Here is a 23,653-nt window from a genome sequence, read left to right on the forward strand (position 1 = left end):
TGTATTTGTGTGCAAGATTTTCTATTTTTTGGTGTGCATTAGAATCACCTAGGGAGTTCTTTAAAAATGTGGATGCATGAGCCCCACTTCAGACCTCCCAAAATAAGTAAACTCATCAATACGATACAATTCGATGTAAAACCCAATCCTCCCCTAACCCAACCTAGTTCTCCCAGATTTGCTTACCTGGTGTGGAGTTGTCAGGCAAGCTATCTCATCTGGTCTGCATTATATTCATATTGGTCACTCAAACCTTATTCCAAAAGAATACTCTGCTTTCTGTATAATTTTCCCAGAAAACATTTTACGGTCATGTCTATATCTGATTCTTTCTCATAAAAATATCTTTAAACTCTGTACTTTTCTCTTTGGGTTATGATTTTCAATATCCAAATAACAAAGCCCAGTGTCTGCCAGAATACCAACTTAATCCTGTCCCTTTTTTCACAGATACATACATATGTCTACACTCACACCAGCAAGGGAGAGTCTACATATACATGGTTCCACTACTGTTAGGTAAGTTCAGTTAATTTGGTGAAAAATCAAAAGTTAATCAAATTTGGGATTGATTGAATGAACCATTTGGGAAGATTTAAAAAACCCTTTATGTGGAATGTATCATTGATATTAGTCAAGAGAGTTGAATCAGGTAATACTGAGGATGCCAGTGTGAAGCTGCAGAGGCATCCTTCTTATTTGAGCTCTCTAGTGACAGAGCAAAGTCAAATAATATGGTTTTCTCATGTTAATTTTTTAGGTCCAGTTAACAGTAATTGTATCAAATTAAAACAAAATTATTTTGGTTACAGTGTTACCTCAGGTATGGTTGATTGTACACACACACACACACAGACACACACATAGAATACACATCAATTAGAGCTTTGGAGAGACTGTCACCACATTTGCATAAAGACGTGCTCATCCATAATAGTGTGTTTTTTAAAGATGTTGTCAATGGGATTGAATATGGCCTCCCAGCTAACTGCACAGCACTGCAAGAAAAACGCAAAGGTATTTTATTTTGTTTTTGTTTAACTAGGAGCTATTGATGCAGAGGAGCATTTCATTTCCTCCACTTTCTGTCTGTGCCACTAAATGACTGATGTTACCTTGAGTCAGCTGCCTCTTCTGCCAGGACTGGCAACTGTCCACTCTAGACCTGGATTGGCTCCCAGAGCTAGGGAACAGGGTTCCACAACTAATGAGATGCCAGCTTCTTCAAGGAGGGACCACCATTTGTTTGGTTGTGTGTAAAACAAACTCTTCGAACTTACATGTTGACCATTTTTCCCAGCCCAAGACTTTTCAAATAGACAGCTCTTGTTAATAATAATAACACCTTACTTGACTAGCCCTTTTTGCTTCCTGAGCACTTTGCACATCCACTATCTCACTTCATCTATTATTATTTTTTATTTTTTTATTTTTTTTGAGACTTAGTCTCACTCTGTCACCCAGGCTGGAGTGCAGCGGTGCAATCTGAGCTCACTGCAACCTCTGCTTCCTGGGTTCAAGTGATTCTCTTGCCTCAGCCTCCTGGGCAGCTGGGATTACAGGCGTACGCCACCATGCCCAGCTAATTTTTTGTATTTTTAGTAGAGATGAGGTTTCACCATGTTGTCAGGCTGGTTTCAAACTCCTGACTTCATAATCCGCCTGCCTCGGCTTCCCAAAGTGCTGGGATTACAGGTGTGAGCCACCATGCCTGGCCACTTCATCTATTATTGTGGGTTGTAATGAACAATAATATTGCAACTTACATGTAATTCTGTGACATGCTGGTGATCTGGCCTTGGGGACTAGTAACTGCTCATAGACCTTGCAGGGTAGGAAAAGATTTCCTTGATTTTCTTAGGGTTTTTGGCTGGGTCTGAAAGGAAAGCTACAAAGACAAATTAACAGGGGAAAAACACATATATTTATTTAATATAAGTTTTACACCACACAGGAGGCTTCATAATGAAATGAAGCATTGAAGAAATGGTTAAAATTGTGTATTTTTAGGCTAGATTTGATGGAGAGTAGACAGTCATGGGAAAATATAATTGACAGAGTATGATCTAATGGTAATAAACTGGGGAAACTTTGCCAGGCCTGTTGGTTCAGATGCTTCTCTGTGACATTTTAACTTCAAGGATAAGGGTGTCACCTTCCTCCCGGTATAGGGAGGGCACCTCTCACAGTGGGGTCTATGAACTGCTGGAGGAGAGAAGAGTGAGAAAATTAGAGAGAACTTCCTGCTTCTGCAGTTTTCTTAATTTCCTGTAGCTTAAAATACTCAATGTATTGGGCTGGGGGCAGTGGCTCATGCTTGTAATCCTGGCACTTTTGGAGACCCAGGTGGGTGCATCACTTGAGGTCAGGAGTTTGAGACCAGCCTGGCCAACATGGTGAAACCCCATCTCTACTAAAAATACAAAAATTAGCTCGGTGTGGTGGTGCATGCCTGTAATCCCAGCTACCTGGGAGGCTGAGGAAGGAGAATCTCTTGAACCTGGAAAGCAGAGGTTGCAGTGAGCTGAGATTGTACCACTGCACTCCAGCCTGGGCAACATAGCAAGACTCCATCTCAAAAAAAAAAAAAAAAACCTCAATGTATCAAGGTGCCACATTTGGGGGTAGTATGTTTTGAGCTCCGTCACCACCAACTCAAGGCCCTCAGTGACAGAAAATAATCTTTTTTTATTTTTCTGACATTCAGCTGAAATAACTTTCCCTTGAGTCTATCCTAAAAGTATGTCAGCCCATTGTTTCTTCAATGGTTTGTGTAACACCCTGACCCTGTGATTCTTCAATCTTCAGAGCAGGACACACTTAGCCCTACTTGTAGTTTCAGCCTTATAGAAAATTCAGAAAAATCTTGCCCCAAGTAATGTTGAATGTTAAGTTTATGCACTCATTTACCTTTACTGAGCGCTTACAATGTGCCTGGTGCTTAACTTACATTATTTCATTTAATGTGTACAGCATCCCTTGAGTGGATGTAGCCCTCTTCACTTTAGAGGAATGGGAACTGAGGTCCAAGGCTACATAACTACAAGCAAAGAAACAAGGATTCAAACCTAGTTTTCTGTGAATCTGAAACCATTGTTCTTTTTCTTAAATTGCTTGCTGACTTTTCCTAGTAGGAGCTGCCTATGAGAGCAGCATTACCTATCCTTCTAAGATCAAGCAGAGAGCTCCTTTAGTCCTTTGGCTAATGGTAACCATATCTTACTTGTCATTCTGCCAAGCCCATAAATCATGTGTTGTCATACAGTGTGTGTGTCTGTGCCTCCTACTACATTGTGTACTTTTTGTGGGCAGCTGAAATATCTCACTTATCCTTGGAGCTCCAGACCCAGCAATGTCCCTGGAACATAGTAACTACTCAATAAGTGCTAATTGAATAGATGAACGAATGAGTAATTACACCCACCGTAGTCCTGTGAAGGATGAAGTTTTGAAATGTTTCCTTGAAAAGTAGATGTTCACTTGTATAGAGCCATCTGGATCCTAAATTCTCTTAGTTTGATACCCCTCAACCTCATTAACCATACCTTTCCAGCTTCCCTAGTCCAGCGATAAACTTAGCATTCCATACAGAGACCCATACCTGGAACTGTCTGAAAATGATGGAAAGTTGTTCCCTATTTTCTCCTTCGTGTGGCCTCAGAAGCACGCTTCCTCTGGGAGCACATTTAGCAGACCTCTGACAGCTGCTTCCAAGATCCCTAAGTTTCTAAAGCATGTGACAGCTTCCTCTGACCCACTGAAGCTGTCTTGTGATAAATCCTCAATGTTCCTTAAACTATCTCTGGTGAAAAAGCAAAGAGTTTTTCTCCCAATTTGTCATAAACTGATACTTATGGAAAATAAAACATCACACACTTGGATGTCATGACAATGTCAAACTGATATAACAAGTTTCTAGATCCTTTCTCTCAATTTCTTTACTTAACTCCTTTTTGATTAGTAATGGTATGTGGATTGATACTGGTCCATAGGCCACACTTGAAGGAACACCAGCATAAATCACCAAATTCTGATTTTTCTCTCTAGAGTAGTGTCTAATAGAAATGGAATGCAAGTCACATATAAGATTTTAAATGTTCTAGTAGCTGCATTAATAAAGGTAAGAAGAAACAGGAGATATTAATTCAAACACTATGTTTAGCCTAATATGTCCAAAATATTATTTCAATATTCAATCAATATAAAAATAATAAGGTATTTTACAACTATTTTATTTTGTAGTAAGTCTTTGAAATCTGGTGTGTATTGCTACCTAAAACACAGCTCCATTTGGATAAGTCACAACAGCACATATTGCTAGTGACTACCATACTGAGCAATGCAGCTCTAGAGTCATCACTGCTACCATATTTACTGGCTCAAATCCCTTTGAGGTTTCACCATTGCTCTATAGAAAGTTCCTTAGTTACCTCTAAGCTTCAGAAACATTCTGACTCACCAAGACTCCTGCATTCAGTTTCAAGCAATCTTCTATAATTAAACACTTTAGTTCTAGTAAAGAAAAGACAGAAACATTAAAGGCAACAATTGGTAAAAAGAAACATACTTTTACCCACAAGAACTCAAATATATAATTCAGCAAACCATTTTGAGCCTCTACAAGGTGTCAGGCATGGGTGCTAGGTGGATGATCAGCCAGTATCTGTATATTGTCTTTATTTTGTACAGTTGGAACCATCCCATTCTTAAATTCTAAAGACCCTAGGGATTCCTTTTAGAAGAAGAAAAGAAAAAAATCCATAGCTGTATAGGCTACCCTCAGTTCAGCCCTGAGCCAGTATCGCTCCTGGCCTTACTTTGAATTCCCAGATCTGCATTGACTGGATTTCATTCTTCTTCTGAAATGATATAATCTCTGCCTTGGAGAATGGATTATTGCTCTAGGAGCTGTCTTCTTTTGGTGCTTACTACCAAACCATCTAGATGTTGGTCTTTTTTCTTTATGGGACCTACATGTTTTACTGTAATTGTTCCTCTTTAGGAATCATCCTGAATATTGCACTTAGTTGTGAACTTGGCTCAGGACATTCGTGACCTATCCACTTCCTTACCTGAAGAATAGCTCCCAAGTTTCATTCAAACTATTTGGACTTAAAATGGCATCTACTCCTTCGTAAAATCTTCATATTCCCTTGTGGCTTTGCCTTATATGTGCTATATGTACGTAGGTTGACCCACCTTCCTATTGCTCAGTCCCCAGTTCTAACTGTTATTATCATTAAGAAATATCTAAAATCATAGAAAGCTAACATAGGTAGAATGACTTATGGTTTAGTACTGATATTTAGATTCAGAAACCATGTTATTAAAGAAATCAATTAGCTATAGAAAGATAACTTTGCCCCAAGTTCCTTTCCCATTTGCAGCACAGAAGCAGTGGCTGGTTAGCATCTGGGTGTCCTCGAGACATACTGAACATTTCATTCATCATACATGACATTTGCATATTGCAAATATCATACTTTATGCACATGCCTTCCAGGCTAGTCTAGGGACTATGATTACTGCCTAATCCTCACATAAATCAATGCACCGGGGAATGCCACTTCTAAACATGAGGAAAATCAAGGATAGCTCTGCCTTTGGACTCTTCCTGGGACCATCTCATTCTCTTCACATCCCAAGTAGATTCAGTGCCTTCATTTTCTCTTCTTTCTTGTAGCTATTAAAATTCTATTAGCCATTTGTGAATATTATTTTATGCCATCTGCATTTTCTCTAAGTTGTGATAGTGACAGCTGCAATCATTTGTATGCATTTTCTGTGCAGGATTTTGTGTGTGTGGAGGAACAAAACCTTTCCTTTGTATGACCATGTATACAAATAGAAAGATGGTTTGTTTGTAAATCTATTTCTCTTCCAAACATTAGTTTATTTGCTGAGAAGACAGAAAAAGAAGATGTTAAAACAGGAAAGGCAAAAACATTTGATCTCAAATAACAAAGTGTATGTTTGCTTTTTCTCAGCTCTTGGTTTGCTGCCTCTCAATCAAAGTTGACCTTATAAGTACTGTTAGACTGTGTTTCCTGTTTTTAATCTGAAGGCCTTCAGGGTATTTTCCTCATTCCACTACCACTCTAAAATCTTTCTCTTTCCCCCATGTCTCAGTTAGCAGAAAAATTCATGTAGCCAGGCTCCTCCCTTCTTTCCTGCACAAGAATGAATCTGGTTCTTCTTTAAGGAAAGTGTAAGCTCACGGGGAAGGCCAGCGAAACAAGTCTACAGTTTATTGGAAAGTCACCTGCTTGTGAAAGCCACCTTCTAGGGTGGGCATGACGACAAGGAAGCAGAACATGCCCCTTTTTGAGTATCACCTTACACAGCATACAAGAATTAAATACATGAAGACTCCAATCAGGATTAATCTGACCTACTCATGAAAGCCTTAAGTGTTCCAAGGAAGTTGAGTCAGAGGATTTTTAGCTGCAACTTGATTCAGCTAACCAGTTCCCTCATGCCACACAAGGAACCAGGACCCTCCAGGCCATGCCTTTGGGAGGCGCCCCACATGGATAAACCCTTTTCTCTAACTGCCAACCCTTCCTAGTCCTACTTGCTTTCTTCTAATAAACCCTTCTAGAAGTTTTTGCTAATATTCACTGACTGTAGTCTTCACCCTGATGTTAATGGTAGGAGGTGGGATTGTTTTCTTCCTGGGGTTTTTCTGGTCTCAAAAAGGAAGGATGTGAGTGAGTATTTTTTTTCTGATGGGACATATGAGAAAGAAAGTGTTTCTTTCAACCTAAGCTTGGTCCTCCAACAGCAATTGCTCTTGCTAGATTTATTCAGATTAAGGCAACACTCTCACCACATGAATATAAATTTTCTTCTAAAGACTCACAGTCTAGTCTCACATAGATGCATCCATTACTTCTATTGAAATAATTTTGCTCTATGTAAAATTATAATCCCACCTATATTCTTCTAAAGTAGCATATTGCTTCTTTCTTAGATTTATTATCCTTATACGGTCTCTATTATAGCTCAGAATGCCTCTGTCTAAGCCATCTTTGATGGTTGGTACTATCCCAAATAGTTGCTCTCTGCCTCAAATTTCTTCTCTGACTTGGGATGCAGGTGGATGATATGCTATCAGTTAATCCTGCTGCCTCTTTATTGGTAGTAATTGTGAAAGACAGAAGCAGAGGTTGGGAAAAGAGAAGGTAAATACAACGAAGATTTTTTTTTTAAATAAAAGAAGTAATAATTTTATAGCACCTTGAGGCAGATAAAGAAAATTGAGTCAAATCATATCAGAAACTGGAGCCTGTACCCTTGTCTGGTAAAAAGCAAGAGGCTGTCTATAATTGAACGGATGTTGCAGCCAGGTTATAGTGCTTTGATGGGTACTAATACATTCTGACATAAAGTTATCTTCTGAGGAGTTAAAGCCATATATATTCCTGTGCACTGGAAAGAGAATGGGAGTAAAGAATACATCCAGCATGCATGGAGGTTCTCCTAGCTTCACTAAGCTAAATTAGATCACATAAGTCATCTGAAGCTTTTCCTACAGAAATAGCCCAAACAGTCAATCACTCCTCATCTGTGACTACATTTGGGAGTTAGAAACTAACAACCATTAGTGTGTCATCCTTTGGCCTAGGCAAAAAGATAGCAAACTTCCATGTGAAACCAACCCCAAAATCTCATAGACTGGCCTTTTTGATAAACATAGAAATTGACCCGTCTGGTCTTAAAGCTTGAAACTCATATTTGTTTTATCTGAGTTCCTTCCTCAGGAAAGGACCTTTGGGCCTCTCAAAGAAAGAATCAAAGAACTAAAACTCACCAGATCACCATATCCTGATAATGAGATGGGGACCCCTCATTCATCATGATTGCTTCCTTGCCCTCCCTAGTTCCTGTTTTCTTACATGTTGTGACATTTCTTCCCTGCTATATAAAGCCCTAGTTTTAGTCAGTCAGGGAGATGGATTTGAGACTGAACTCCCATCTCCTTGTCTGCAGCACCTGAGAAAAGCCTTCTTCCTTGGCAATAACTCGTCATCACTGATTGGCTTCCTGTGCTGCAAGCGGCAGGACCTAGACTGAACCCCTAGTGTTTCAGTTACACATGCAAGGCTGGGGCTAGGGTGAGACAAGGGAGATGCTTAGGGTGCATAACTGAAGGAGATCCTGTAAGAGTGAGTGAGTGAAAAGGAGTATCTTCCTACTTTTTGTTTCCTAGGTATCTTACTTGCCTCACTTTAGTCTCAACTCTGCTTTTAAATATGGAAAAGAAATTTGCCCCATGGGCCAGGGAGGCCTGTTAGCATGGATATAACCAAATGGATATAACCTGTAAGTTTTATTTAGTTAACTCCTGGATTTGCCAATTAAGCTTCAGTTCCCTTTTTTAAAATATGAAATTGCTAATTTTATATATTGGCATTAATTATGTAACACTTTAAGGTAGTAAGGCTTATATGTACTTTCCTCTGTGTAAAGGGACAATCAAACCTTGAGAAGAGGGACAGTGGATGAAATGAATATTGAGCATCTACTAAGCGAGGCACCGTTATTAGTTGACTGGTCTAACTATTATTGCCTATCCCTTTGTCCTTTGACAACTAAAAAGGCTAAAAAAAGTCAAATCGTTTTCCAACCTCCTTTGCAGACAAAGGTTACAGTGTAAGAAGCAATCTGCTAGGATCTCCTGGTACACGGCTACCAGATTTAGCAGAAAAAAACAGAACACCCTATTAAATTTGAATTTCAGATAAGCCATGAATATTTAGTATAAGTATTTCCCAAATATTGCTTACGAAATATGTATTCTAAAAATGCCTTCATTGTTTATCTGAAATTCAAATTTAACTGAATGCCCTGTCTTTTATCTGGCAATCCTATTCATGAATATATGTTTGCATAGCATGTAGCTATGCAAAGAGCATCCCCTCTTTTTGTCTTTTTTTTTTTTTTTTTTTTTTTTGAGACAGAGTCTCCCTCTGTCGCCAGGCTGGAGTGCAGTGGCGCGATCTCGGATCACTGCAAACTCCGCCTCCCGGGTTCAAGTGATTCTCCTGCCTCAGCCTCCCAAGAAGCTGGGACTACAGGTGCGGACCACCACACCCACCTAATTTTTGTATTTTTAGTAGAGATGGGGTTTCACCATGTTGGCCAGGATGTTCTCGATCTCTTGGCCTTGTGATCCACCCGCCTTGGCCTCCCAAAGTGCTGGGTTTACAGGTGTGAGCCACTGTGCCCAGCCTCTGTCTTAAACAAGGATTATGATAGTCAAAGTGATCTCAGAGTTGCTGACTGTGCACTCACACATCATGAAGCCTCTGACTAAATATAAACATCATCCAAACTCTGGAGTACTTGCTTTGTGACAAAAATAAACCCTTTATAAGTTTAAGTTATTGTTAATAGTGTTTTTTACTACTGGGATACAAAAGCATTCTTAACTGACACATTTATTCTGTGCCAAACATGTACTTTTTTTTTTTTTTCCACTCTGTCGCCCAGGCTGGAGTGCGGCGGCCTGATCTCGGCTCACTGCAAGCTCCGCCTCCCGGGTTCATGCCATTCTCCTGCCTCAGCCTGCTGAGTAGCTGGGACTACAGGTGCCTGTCACCACGCCCGGCTAAGTTTTTTCGTTTTTTTTTGTTTTGTTTTGTTTTTTTTTAGTAGAGGTGGGGTTTCACTGTGTTAGCCAGGATGGTCTTGATCTCCTGACCTCGTGATCCTCCCGCCTCGGCCTCCCAAAGTGCTGGGATTACAGGCGTGAGCCACCACGCCTGGCTCAAACATGTACTTTCCTATACCTTACCTCATTTAAATATTTTAACCACTTTATGACATGGATGTTATTGTGCCTGTTTTCAGATAAGAAGAATGAAAATTCAAAGAAACTAAGTACCTTTCTCAATGCCTCATAAAACTAATGCTTAATGTTTATTGTGTACTTAGTAGGTTCTGACACAGGTCGATGTGTTTACATGTATGCAATCACCTAATCCTCCTAACAGCTATTAGAAAAGTACTACAATATTTGACAATTCTATAGATGAAGAAACAAGAGATTATGAAATTTACTCAGCACAATGGAGCTGGGCTTCAACTCACATACTGGGGTTTAGCACCCTGCACTCCTGACTACGGTGCATACTGGCCAAAGAAAGAGGTGACATTCACACTAAGGCATAGGATGCTAATGCCAGGGCTCCTTCCACTGTGTCTGCCTGGTTCCTGACCTGGATAAATGAGGAAGTACTGTGTTTCCCTTCTACATTTCCAAAAACCTTATCTCTTTAACCCTGATTGCTAAGTCTCCCTTTACTAATTTTTTCCCTGTAGTTTCTAGGTTGTCCTACAATCTGGCACAAGTTCTGGCTTTAGGAAGGTGGCGTGAGGCACCTTTCCTCAGTTGCTCATAGGGTTGGCAGCAGGTGGCTTCTGATATGCCAAGAACCTAGTCATTGGGTTCTCCTTGTTCTCAAAAAAATAGGTTCATGTGCCAAACCACCAAATCATCTGGGGAGCTTGGTTCCCCAGAGGCAGTTTCTTACCCTTCCCTCTATCTTCTTACTTTACCCAGTGCAGATTTCCAGCCTGCTGGGAACATTGTCATTTGCTTCCCTCATTCTTGCTAACAGAAATACTCTGGTGTTTCCTCCCTACTTATGTTTTCTTTCTGTGGCTCAAATTAATGACCTCCTTGGGGAACCTACTTTCTAGACTCCCATCTCTGCCTAACTTGCCAAGGATAACAGATTAGTGGCTGCACTCCCATGTGTTGCCTCTGGCTTAAGCCTGACCTCTGGGTCTACTTGTATTCCCACATTACTTCTGTTGGCCTATCCTGCCTGTAGTCAAATTCCGTTTATGACAAATGAATGAACACTTACCTCCTAGACTGCTTAGAGCTTGTTTTACCCTGGAACAGAGCTTAGGGTTTGCCATACTGCCCTTGGACAGCCTAAGAGCAAACATTTTATTTCAGGGGTATAGAGATAGGTTGTTTTATTCCTAAAACAATCCCCAAGTTCAAGGATGGGTAAGTTTGGGCATTCTGCATTCTAAATGAGAGAATTGTTTATTCAACCTTGTTTCTTGGGTCACCATTTATTGAAATAACAATGACCTCAATGTTTTGAAATAGGAAAAATTACTGCTTTGCACAAATAATATTTAATTTTTCATTTCTAAGAGAAGAATGTTCAGAGTGAGAGGAATTAAAGTTCCTTAATCTCATCTTTTAAAATCATATCAAACCATTTACATATCCAGGCTCTTTTCAATTTCCGTCTGAGGTCATCTCTGCTTATCATTTTCTGTGCTCTCTATAGATAGAAGTTTATGGTCTTCCTTTTCATAATCAGGTGTGTGACGCTCAAGTATGGACAGAGGAGACTAAGGTGGGAAACCATTATCTCCTTTGTTCTTTGACTACTCTCTGTGTGCCCTGTTTGTAAATATACAGAACCATGCAACACACAAGGCAGATTGAAGGCCTTTAGAAAATGCTTTCTTGATTTTATCTCATTTCCTAGGAAAGCAATTGGTAATACCATTTTAGAAGTAAAGAATGTTTGATTGCAGATGGAACATCTTTACCCAGGCACTATTTTCCCTTCCTAGAATACATAAACGTTGACTTCCCTGGTTGTTACTGAACCCCTTCATCTAATCATAAAGTTTTTTTTATGCAATGTGCTAGCCCTGTGGATTTAAGCCTAAGCACTGAGGGAACTCAAGATGGGTATAGACTTTCTGAAATACATTTTCACAGAGAACTATAATCCATCTTCCAGAAGAGCCAGAGATTCCAAATTTCCTCCTTTATTATATTATATTCCTCCTTATATCCTCTCCAGATAAGACTTTTATTCTAAAGAAAATCATAGTACTTTGTATATTGTTACCAATAAAAGGGGTAAAGCTTACTAATTTTTAATTTCCTTAGCACTTTCTCTCTAAATGAGGAACAGATTGAGGAAGGAAAATTTTGATAATCATAGTTGGTTGCTAGCTGCTTTGTTAGCACAATCTATTCCTGAGATTTTATGAGATCTGGCTTACGAAGCACTGGTTGATAAATGATTCAATATCTAACCATGATTTACCTGTGCCATGTGGAGGAAAATTATGCTGACGGAGCTGAAATCACCGGAACAGAGATTTTTATATCCCATAGAATGCGTCAACATAGCGTTCAGTGTGAATCGCTCACTTGGGACATAAAGTGCTCCTCTTTTTAGGATCCAGGATTACATCTCAATATAAATGGCTGATGGAAGTAAACAAAATGAGCCCAGTGCACTGCCTGGTGACATGTGGTAATAAAGATCAGCAATGAGGGATAGAAGGGCTCCCTTGCCATCTCTAGATGTCGAAGAAGTAGATTTTAAACTCTGTGGGTGGTATCAGTCTGGAAAATAGAGGAACATTCAAGCCATATGGAAATCAATACAGCTTCATGAAAGGAAAGATGAAAACCAGTTTTGCCTCTTTAAAGGAATGACTACGGAGGGAGCATGGTACCTGGACTCCTCCCTGGGGCCTCACTTACCTGTATATTTATTTTAACCTTTTCTTCATCTAAATCAATGAGATCCAATCTGCTACAATCTAGGAGATTTCAATATGAGACTTCCTGGAAAGGCAATACCAATGCAGAGTTGATTAAAATTAGTACAGAGAGTAAGCAGACTAACACAATATTTACAATATTCTATCTAGTATTCTAAAGAAAGCACATAAGCACAACCAAAGATGGTAAAAGTTTTATACTGAGAATGGGGAGGGTGGTAGATCATCAGTTCCTCTTCTGGCAAATCAGGATTTTTTTTTATTTTGCTGGAAAATAAGCTCTACGTAGGCAGGATCACTAGCATACCTTTGTCCCTTCCACCACTCCTGACCCAAAGTGGGTTTTAAATATATATGTTTAAATAGAAAGATAGATGATAGATAGATAGATAGATAGATGGATAAATAGATAGATTTGGTCTGGCTTCTTAGGAAATTTCAGAAGGAGTATAAAATTTGAAAGAGAAATATCTTAAGGGGAAAAACAAGGTGAAATGCGAAATGGCAGCAATCTTACTACAGGATAAGCTGGGAAAAAAGGTCCAGGGGTCTGATTTCCATTCCCATTATAGGAATCCTCAATCCCTGACTGTGCCTGGGCCACTATTCTGACTTAAGACCAAGCTACTATCCTGTGTCTCATTAACCTGATGCATCTATGGCCAAAAGCAAAATCTGGCATTGCTTTATTCATTTTTTATACATTCCCATCAAGTTAACCAGATTTGTAGTCACAGCCAATAAATACACCATACACTGGCCTTTCTCAAGGCCCGAGGCATTTTACTTGGTGTCCAGGCCAAGAATTAAAATAAAATGTCAAGCCCCTTAAACGAATTCTGGGTCTTGCAGTTAGGCTAACAAATAACATTATTCTTGTAGAATCCAGCAAGTGCCAAGGTCCTTATCCTTAAAAATCTGATGACTTCGGATTTAGATAAAGGTCTGAGTTTCCTAAAGGTGATATAAGCAATACCATCCAAGACGTTTTGCTGCTATTGTCTCCAGCTTATTTGAGACTGTTTTTCTTAAACTTTATGAGATGGTAGACAGCTTGAAAATCATAGTGTTCTTTGCATAACACTATGAAATATGGATATATTTAATTCCAGCATTTGAACTAGGAACAATTTTACTAGCAGAAAATGACTATATTATAGGTATGCAACATGAAATCACAACACATGTGCATGCAAAAAACAAGCTCTTGAAAGAAGCACGATCTGTTGTTTCTGAGTTTTTCCATTAATATTCATTGGCTGCTTGTTCATTTGTTTTGTTGTCTGCCTCACAGACAAGCAGTAGAAACCACCAAAGGTTTTAGAAAAATTTATGGGAGAAAAATTTAAAATTGAAAACATTCTATCCATTAAGTTATTATTTTCTCTAAATTGGCAAGACTGCCATTATTCAATTTCAGCAATGAAAATCGTTGGATCAGCATGTGGCACGTCAATGATCTTTGGGAAAGTAGTCTGAGAATTAAAGATAGGAATTGGGATAATGTAGGTTAAAAATTTGAAACTCTGGGTCAAACTCACCTTACTTGAGTCCTGGCTGTATCCATTACTAGCTGCGTGTATGCACGTCATTTAACTGTTCTTTGCTATATCTTTCTCCTCTGAGAAATGGTTATAATGGTAACATCTTAGAATTGTGTTAGTGTTTAGTGAGATTGTATATCATTGTGGACTTTGTGATTTTCAGCAAAAAAAAAAAAAAATAAATAAATTTGGGCTCAATTAAGCAAAAATTAATTAGCTGGAAAGACATTAAGGCTCTACACAATCCAGGAGATACCCAAGAATCAGGCATGGAAATGGGACTGAAGCAAAGCAGTTCTGCAGGCCTAGAAGCACAAACATTTCCAATAGCTTTGTAACAAAACTCTAGTATGATCATGCTCGATCAAATGGAATAGAACTCTACCACTGTTAGCCTCTTTGATTCTCTGATCATGTTTGAAGTATCAGAGAGGGAACATCAAATTAGACTAGATTGATTCATGAGGTCACTTCTTTATTAGGAGTAAGGGGCATCTCTGATTATAGTATCCCCATAAGACTATATTCAGTGAGGAAGAGGTATTCACATGAATAAAAATGGGTATTATTGGAAAGGAGAAATGAAAACCAAATATTCCAAAACATGCATGTCTTTTACAGATGAAGTATGTAGTCTGCTTGATATCTAGTAGGTAGTCGGTATACTTTATTTAATTAATTAATTTATTTGACAGAGTCTTGCTCTGCCACCCAGTATGGAGTGCAGTGGCAGGATCATGGCTCACTGCAGCTGCAACTTCCTGAGCTCAAGCAATCCTCCCACCTCGGCCTTCAGAGTAGCTGGGCCACAGGCACATGCCACTACATCTGGCTAATTTTTGTATTTTTAGTAGAGACGGGGTTTCACCATATTGCCCAGGCTGGTTTCAAATTCCTGGGTTCAAGTGATCCACCCACTTCAGCCTCCCAAAGTGCTAGGATTACAGGTGTGAACCACTATGCTGGTACTCAGTATATTTAGTCTCACCTTCTGACCTCATTTAAGGCAATCAGATGTTTCACACTAGGTGGAGTTGACTTTGAGTTCTAGGCATTAACTTGTAGTGTTTTGATATCAGCCCAGTAATTTTTAAGAGTCTCAGAAGTCCAGATCACAGTCGTTTTTCATTTCTTTGGAATGAGAACACATTATTCGCTCACAAAGGAACTTTGGATAGCAACTCCTTCAACAAGGATGAAAGGGCTTCCAAAGATGCAGTTTCTCAAAACCGGGGCCCATAGAGGTAGCTGAGATAAACTATCTCAGCCCAATTAACTTTTTTGGTGGCATCCAAGGACCTATGGCTAGATACATCATTGTTTCCAAAATATTCTTGATGATCTACATTTGGGACCTTTTTAAAAGAAAATTAGTTATATGGCCACATTTTTGTTCACTAAATTATGCATCCTAGGATAGATCTTTTCAGAATAAGCATGGCCAAAAAAAACTTGTACCCTCTTTTGTCTCTGCTGACTATAGACTAAATCTACAAATATCTGAAAGAGTTTGGCAAATTCAAACAATCATGATAATTTCACTGTCTCTCCTGGAGTGACTGGGAAAACTCATTTTGTGGGCATATTTTCATTGCTGACTGGACTCTAATAGTCTACTTTTATTCTCTGTTGCTTCTTGCTAAGCCTGGTTATTTTGTTTGGTAAACCATAGTTGAACTTTATTCTTATATATAAGTGCACCTTCAAAGGGAACTTCCTAACTGGACCCCTTTGAAACTCCAACAACTTGTATTCTGTTGTCAACATTTTAACATAGCTTAATCCCTCATTTTCTCCCACTTGTAATTCAGGTAACACCGTGGGAGGAATCCTTCTTGTAGTGAACTATACCTTTTTCCTATTTTACCTGTGTGACCAAATTCACCATATCACCTCTGGAGTTCTTTGTTAAATTATCTGAACTCTACTGCATTTAGAATTGATTTGATGGGGGGCTTGGAGGCCATTGGAGCCACAGGATCCATATCACCAGTTTTCTTTTTCTTTTTTTCTCCTTAAATCAAAAAATGACTTTAATTTGTCGTGGCCTGACCCACCTATTCAGAAGTTCGTTCCATTAACTCTTTTAATAGTCCCTTCTTCAGGGCTCTGATGAGATTAAAGTCATTTTCCCCCTAGAGGCTGGAGAGCTCCTGCCATTCCCCATAATTCACTGGCTCCAGCTAATGGGTGGGGGAAGAGGGGTGGAGGTTATTGCAAGGCTAGAGCCATGCTTTGCAGTGACTATGGAGTTATTAAAGAGGTGAAATAGTGGGTGTTCTTCCCTTCCTCTTAGATCTTTCTTAAAATGCTGTCATATTTGTTGCTTGTTTCCCACTCTAGCCTGATTTAGGAAGCATGTAAGAGTAACCCATATTGTGCTCTATGTAACGAGTGCTGGGAATGACCTAGTCTTTCTATGTTTCTTTTCCATACCCTTGGCTGAGACCTAAGTTCTCACAATTAGTAATTATTTTTTTCAATGTAAGGTTTTGGACTTTCTAAAATTTTTAGTAGAATAACATATTGAGTTTTACGAGCCATTTGCATCTCATAGGAAATTTATTTCATGCTTACTAGATAACAGAATTTGAGCCAAAAATGATGAGACAAGTCCAAGTATACTAGGTCTTTGAATTCATAAGAAAAGACGTGCCATAAAAATCTCAGAAGTTGATAGCATCAGTGATCAGTTTTTCCCTAACTTTATGATATTTAATACAAAGGTGGTAACCTGTATTCTCCATACCCAGATATTTTCTGTATTTCTCTAAGTCATGGATATCTATTTCCTATATCTTGGAATTAAGTATTTACCAATCACTTTCATCAAAGTATGTCTTATCTCTTTTTCTTTTTGACATATCTGTTCACTCCATGTAATCTCCTTCTCTGTCACAATTGGGGGAGGCAATTACAAAGATTTCCATAAAGGAAGCATTAGGTACTGCCAGACCACAGATACCATCAGAAAGGAGAAGGACTAAACACTAAGTCAGATGACTCTGTTGTCAGCCATGATGTAGTTACTAGTACTGGGCTTCCCTCCCTGGCATTAAAAAAAAAACAAAAAAAAAACAAAGAAACAAAAACAAAATAAAGCAAAAATTCTAGAAAACGATAAAATATATGAAACAGCTGTTTTCAAGCATTAGATGAAAAGTGATACAGAACTATGATCCCTGAGGGAAGGGAAACAAATTAGTTGAGCACTACAATTGTACTGGCTTTCTGCATAAAGGTAATTATTGGAGCACAGTGCAGAAATTGGAATACAAGAGGAGCACAGTATTCTTGCTGAGTTGAAGATAGAGCGGAGTTTAGTGAGGATGAGGAGTCTCACATTTCTTGGAGGGAGCTGCACAAAGAATTTTAGAAACCAGCACGGGAGCTCGTTTGAGTTGGTTGCTGAATACTAAGTTGTGCACATATTGGGTAAGACTTCACAAGGGTGAACAAAGAGCAATCATGAAGAACAACTAATGAGGAGCTATAAGCTGAACAATTCCCAGAGATAAGACTAAGATGCGTTCAAGTTCCAATCAGTCAGGTTAGAGAGAACTGAGAAGGGTCACACTTTAACAGTAAGATAAAATAAATATAGAGTGAAAGGTACTCTAAACACACCTTAACAAAGCTGAAAGGCTTGTTTAATGGGATTAAGATTATCCCATATATTTTAATTGCTTGCCAAAACAAAACTCAACAGTATTTAAAGGAAAGCAACAAGATCTAACATTCAAAAATACAATATTTATGATGTCAAACATCTAATAAAAATTGTCAGACATGCAAAAAAGGCAGAAAATATGACCAATAATAAAGAGAAAAATCAATTTACAAAAGAAGATCCATAAATGACAATAAGTTAAAAAAAACAGCTATTATAAAACAGCTATTATAAATATACTCAAGGATATAAAGAAAAAAAATTACTGCAAACCAATAATGAAGGAAAAGCTAAAAAGCACCTAAGGGAAAAAAGAAACAATAGGTACAGAAAAATAAACAAATAATGAACAGAAGACTTCCTATCAGAAATAATGGAAGCCAAAAGATAGTGCATAAATATCTTTAAAGTTCTGGAAAAAAAAAAAACAAAAAACAAAACAAAACCCCTGAAGTTAACCGCTTAAACTAGAAGTCTAAAATCAGTAAATACATCCTTCAAAAAGTGATAATGGCAACCTAGATCGACACAAAGGAATGAGCAGTGCCAAAAATAGTAAATACAGGAGTAATTATATATGTGTTTGTGTGCATGTATATTTATATGAATAATTATGTGTGTATATATACACACATATATATTTATTTATTTTTAACTTTCTTAAAAGATAATTGCCTATTTAAAGCAAAATTAATAACAATGCACGTGGAGCTCATAACAGACACGAGTAAAATCTATGACAATAATAGCACAAAGGAAAAATAAGGACAGAGAGTTACTCCTTAGTAATTTTTTAAATTTTATGCAGAAGCTGATATATTATTCAAATGTAACATAGATTGTGATAAGATAGTGATGTGTATTGTAAATCCTATGGCAACCACTATTTTAAGAGGTTATCAGTTAATAAAGAAGATAATAGGAAATACTAAAATACATTTTTAGAACCATAAAAGACAAGAAAAGAAGAAAAAAGAATAGAAAGGGTAGAATAAATAGAAAACAAATATAAATCTGGCAGACTTAAATCAATAAATAACATTAAATTAAATACTCTAATACTCTAAGGGAAAGACAGAAATTGATAGATTGTATGGAAAAGTGAAACCTAATCCCACCTATAGAAAACTCCCTTTAAATATAAAAGACTCCCTTTAAATATAAAAGCACAGATAGGGTAAAAGGAAAAAATGGAGAATGTATACCATGCAAACTAGAATCATAGGAAACTACAGGGGCTATATGAATGAAGGCAAAGTAGATGTGAGAGCAAGAAATGTTATTGAAGACAAAAGGAAATATTTTACAATGATAAAAGAGTCAATTAAAGAGAAAAGTTGTATACTTCTAAATGTGGTTGGAAAACTTGACATTTGCATAATTATAATTGAAAATTTCTAAACCCCTCACTTGGCAATGGATAGACCAAGTAAAAAGAACATCTGCAATCCTATAAAAGATATGAACACCATTATTGACTACTTTAACATAATTGAATCTTCTAGCATACTATACACAAAATGGATGCATATATAGTCTTTTAAAGTACAGATAAACATTAAGATAGGGCATAATACAAGACAATAATAATAGTCTTCATAAATTTAAATAAATTGGAATAATTAGGAGTATATTCTCTGACCACAACATAGTTAAATTAAAAATAGATTTTAAAAAATTCTAGAAAATCCCCTAATATTTGGGAAGTAAAAATCTCAAAAGAACAAAGGAAACCTCAAAAAACCCATGTGTCAAAGAAGAAATCAGGGAAGCAATTAGAAAATATTTTTAACTTAATAATAATACAGTCATAATATATTACAATTTATGGGAAAGACTTAAACTACTGCTTCATAAAACATATAAATGTTCATATTAGAAAAGAAATGTCTAATATCAATGATCTGCTGTGAAGCTAAAAAAAATGAACTAATTTCAAAGTCAGTATAAGGACAAAATAATAGCTGAAATAAATAAAGCAGGAATAAAATAACAGAAAACAATCAGTAGTGGCTCATGCCTGTAATCCCAATGCTTTGGGAGGCCGAGGCAGGCGGATCACCAGGTCAGGAGATCGAGACCATCCTGGCTAACATGGTGAAACCCCGTCTCTACTAAAAATACAAAAAAATCAGTCAGGCGTGGTGGTGGGCACCCGTAGTCCCAGCTGCTCGGGAGGCTGAGGCAGGAGAATGGTGTGAACCCGGGAGGTAGAGCTTGCAGTGAGCTGAGATTGTGCCACTGCACTCCAGCCTGGGCGACAGAGTGAGACTCCGTCTCAAAAAAAAAAAAAAAAAGAAAGAAAAAGAAAAACAATCAGTACAGCTAAAAGCTGATTCTTTTAAAAGATAATAAAATTATTAAATGTGTTGCTAGAATAACCATGAAAAAACATGAGAAAAGGCAAATCACCAATATTAAAATGAATGAGCATGTATAACCACTAGAGACTCTCCAAACATTAAAAAGACAATCAGGTGCATTGTTTTTTTCACTTAATAAATCCTAAGCATTTCCCTTTGAGAAAAGAAATCTAAAATATTAGAACAATCTTATTTCAATAAATTAAACAACTCAGTTAAAATGAAAAAACACCCTGGAAGACTCATTATGAGAACTGATACAAGAAGAAATAGAACACCTGAAAAGCCCTACATCTACTTAAGAAATTGAATTCATAGTCAAAAATACGTTTACAAAGAACACACCAGGTCTAAATTGGTTACATTTTATCAATTATATAAAATAGAAGTAATACCAATCCAACACAAACAGTTCAGAAGACTTTCCTCCTCAAATATGAAGCCAATATTATTACTAAACCAAAGCCAGATAGACATTGCAAAAGAAAACACACTCCTTCCTAAATACAGCTGCAAATATTCTAACAAAATGTAGCAAACTGATTCTACAAGATATAAAGAAGATTATAAACCGCAAAATGAAATTTATACTGGAAATGCAAGGTTGGTTTAACATTTGAGGATCAATGTAATTTAACGTATTAACAGAATGAAAGGTAACAATCGTGAATATCTCAACAGATTCAGAAAAAGTCAACACCAATTCATGACATATTGAAAAAATAAAAGCTTCTCAGCAAACTTACAAGGAATCTAACTTAATCTGATAATATATCTATGAAAGCTGGAATCATACTTAATGGGGTAATGTTGATCAATTTTTCCCTAAGATCAAGAATATCTGCTCTCACCATCTTTATCCAACACAACAGTGGAAATAATAAACAAAGCAATAAAGGAATACAGATTGGAAAAAAGAAGTGAAGTTGTCTTAATCCACAAATGACATGATTATGAACAAAGAACTCTTAGGTATTTGTAAAAACATTACTAGAATTAATAAATAAGCTTGCCAAGGTTTCAAGATTCAAAATCAATGTAGAAAAATCAATGTTATTTCTAAATACTAGCAATGAATAATGAAAAAAATTGAAAAAGTGATATTATTAACAATAGCATGAAAAATATAAAATATTCAAAGATATATTTAACAAAATAATGCAAGAACTCTACCCTGAAAAACATAAAACATTGCTGAGAAAAATTATAAACGATCTAAAAATGAAGAGACATGTTTATGAACTAGAAAACTCAACATTGTTCAGATGTTAGTTCTCCCCATATTGATCTAAAAATTCAACTGTACTTTATTCAAAATTTCCACTAAGATTTTTTAAGTAACAGTTTACAAGCTGATTCTAATATTTATATGGATGTAAAAAACTCCAGAATATTCAAACCATTTTTAAAAAGAACAAAATTTTACGACTCAAAGTACCTGATTTTAAGACTCACTATAAAGTAATCAAGACAGAGTGATAAAGATATAAGTATAGAGGCATTGACCAATGAAATAGAACAGAATCTAGAAATATAACTAAAGATAAAGGGCCAACTTTTTTTTTTTCTTTTTTGAGACGGAGTCTGACTCTGTCACCCAGGCTAGAGCACAGTGGTGCGATCTCAGCTCACTGCAATCTCTGCCTCCCAGGTTCAAGCAATTCTCCTGCCGTAGCCTCCCAAGCAGCTGGGACTACAGGCGTGTGCCACCATGCCCAGCTAATTTTTGTATTTTTAGTAGAGATGGGGTTTCACCATGTTGGCCAGGATGGTCTCGATCTCTTTTTTTTTTTTTTTCTTTTATTATTATTATTATTATTATACTTTAGGTTTTATGGTACATGTGCCCAATGTGCAGGTAAGTTACATATGTATACATGTGCCATGCTGGTGTGCTGCACCCACCAACTCGTCATCTAGCATTAGGTATATCTCCCAATGCTATCCCTCCCCCTCCCCCCAACCCACAACAGTCCCCGAAGTGTGATGTTCCCCTTCCTGTGTCCATGTGTTCTCATTGTTCAATTCCCACCTATGAGTGAGAATATGCGGTGTTTGGTTTTTTGTTCTTGCGATAGTTTACTGAGAATGATGATTTCCAATTTCATCCATGTCCCTACAAAGGACATGAACTCATCATTTTTTATGGCTGCATAGTATTCCATGGTGTATATGTGCCACATTTTCTTAATCCAGTCTATCATTGTTGGACATTTGGGTTGGTTCCAAGTCTTTGCTATTGTGAATAATGCCGCAATAAACATACGTGTGCATGTGTCTTTATAGCAGCATGATTTATAGTCCTTTGGGTATATACCCAGTAATGGGATGGCTGGGTCAAATGGCATTTCTAGTTCTAGATCCCTGAGGAATCGCCACACTGACTTCCACAAGGGTTGAACTAGTTTACAGTCCCACCAACAGTGTAAAAGTGTTCCTATTTCTCCACATCCTCTCCAGCACCTGTTGTTTCCTGACTTTTTAATGATTGCCATTCTAACTGGTGTGAGATGGTATCGCATTGTGGTTTTGATTTGCATTTCTCTGATGGCCAGTGATGGTGAGCATTTTTTCATGTGTTTTTTGGCTGTATAAATGTCTTCTTTTGAGAAGTGTCTGTTCATGTCCTTCGCCCACTTTTTGATGGGGTTGTTTGTTTTTTTCTTGTAAATTTGTTGGAGTTCATTGTAGATTCTGGATATTAGCCCTTTGTCAGATGAGTAGGTTGCGAAAATTTTCTCCCATTTTGTAGGTTGCCTGTTCACTCTGATGGTAGTTTCCTTTGCTGTGCAGAAGCTCTTTAGTTTAATTAGATCCCGTTTGTCAATTTTGGCTTTTGTTGCCATTGCTTTTGGTGTTTTAGACATGAAGTCCTTGCCCATGCCTATGTCCTGAATGGTATTGCCTAGGTTTTCTTCTAGGGTTTTTATGGTTTTAGGTCTAACATTTAAGTCTTTAATCCATCTTGAATTGATTTTTGTATAAGCTGTAAGGAAGGGATCCAGTTTCAGCTTTCTACATATGGCTAGCCAGTTTTCCCAGCACCATTTATTAAATAGGGAATCCTTTCCCCATTTCTTGTTTTTCTCAGGTTTGTCAAAGATCAGATGGTTGTAGATATGTGGCATTATTTCTGATGGCTCTGTTCTGTTCCATTGATCTATATCTCTGTTTTGGTACCAGTACCATGCTGTTTTGGTTACTGTAGCCTTGTAGTATAGTTTGAAGTCAGGTAGCGTGATGCCTCCAGCTTTGTTCTTTTGGCTTAGGATTGACTTGGCAATGCGGGCTCTTTTTTGGTTCCATATGAACTTTAAAGTAGTTTTTTCCAATTCTGTGAAGAAAGTCATTGGTAGCTTGATGGGGATGGCATTGAATCTGTAAATTACCTTGGGAAGGATGGCCATTTTCATGATATTGATTCTTCCTACCCATGAGCATGGAATGTTCTTCCATTTGTTTGTATCCTCTTTTATTTCCTTGAGCAGTGGTTTGTAGTTCTCCTTGAAGAGGTC

This window comes from Pongo abelii, chromosome 1 (assembly GCF_028885655.2).
Source record: "Pongo abelii isolate AG06213 chromosome 1, NHGRI_mPonAbe1-v2.0_pri, whole genome shotgun sequence".
NCBI lineage: Eukaryota > Metazoa > Chordata > Mammalia > Primates > Hominidae > Pongo > Pongo abelii.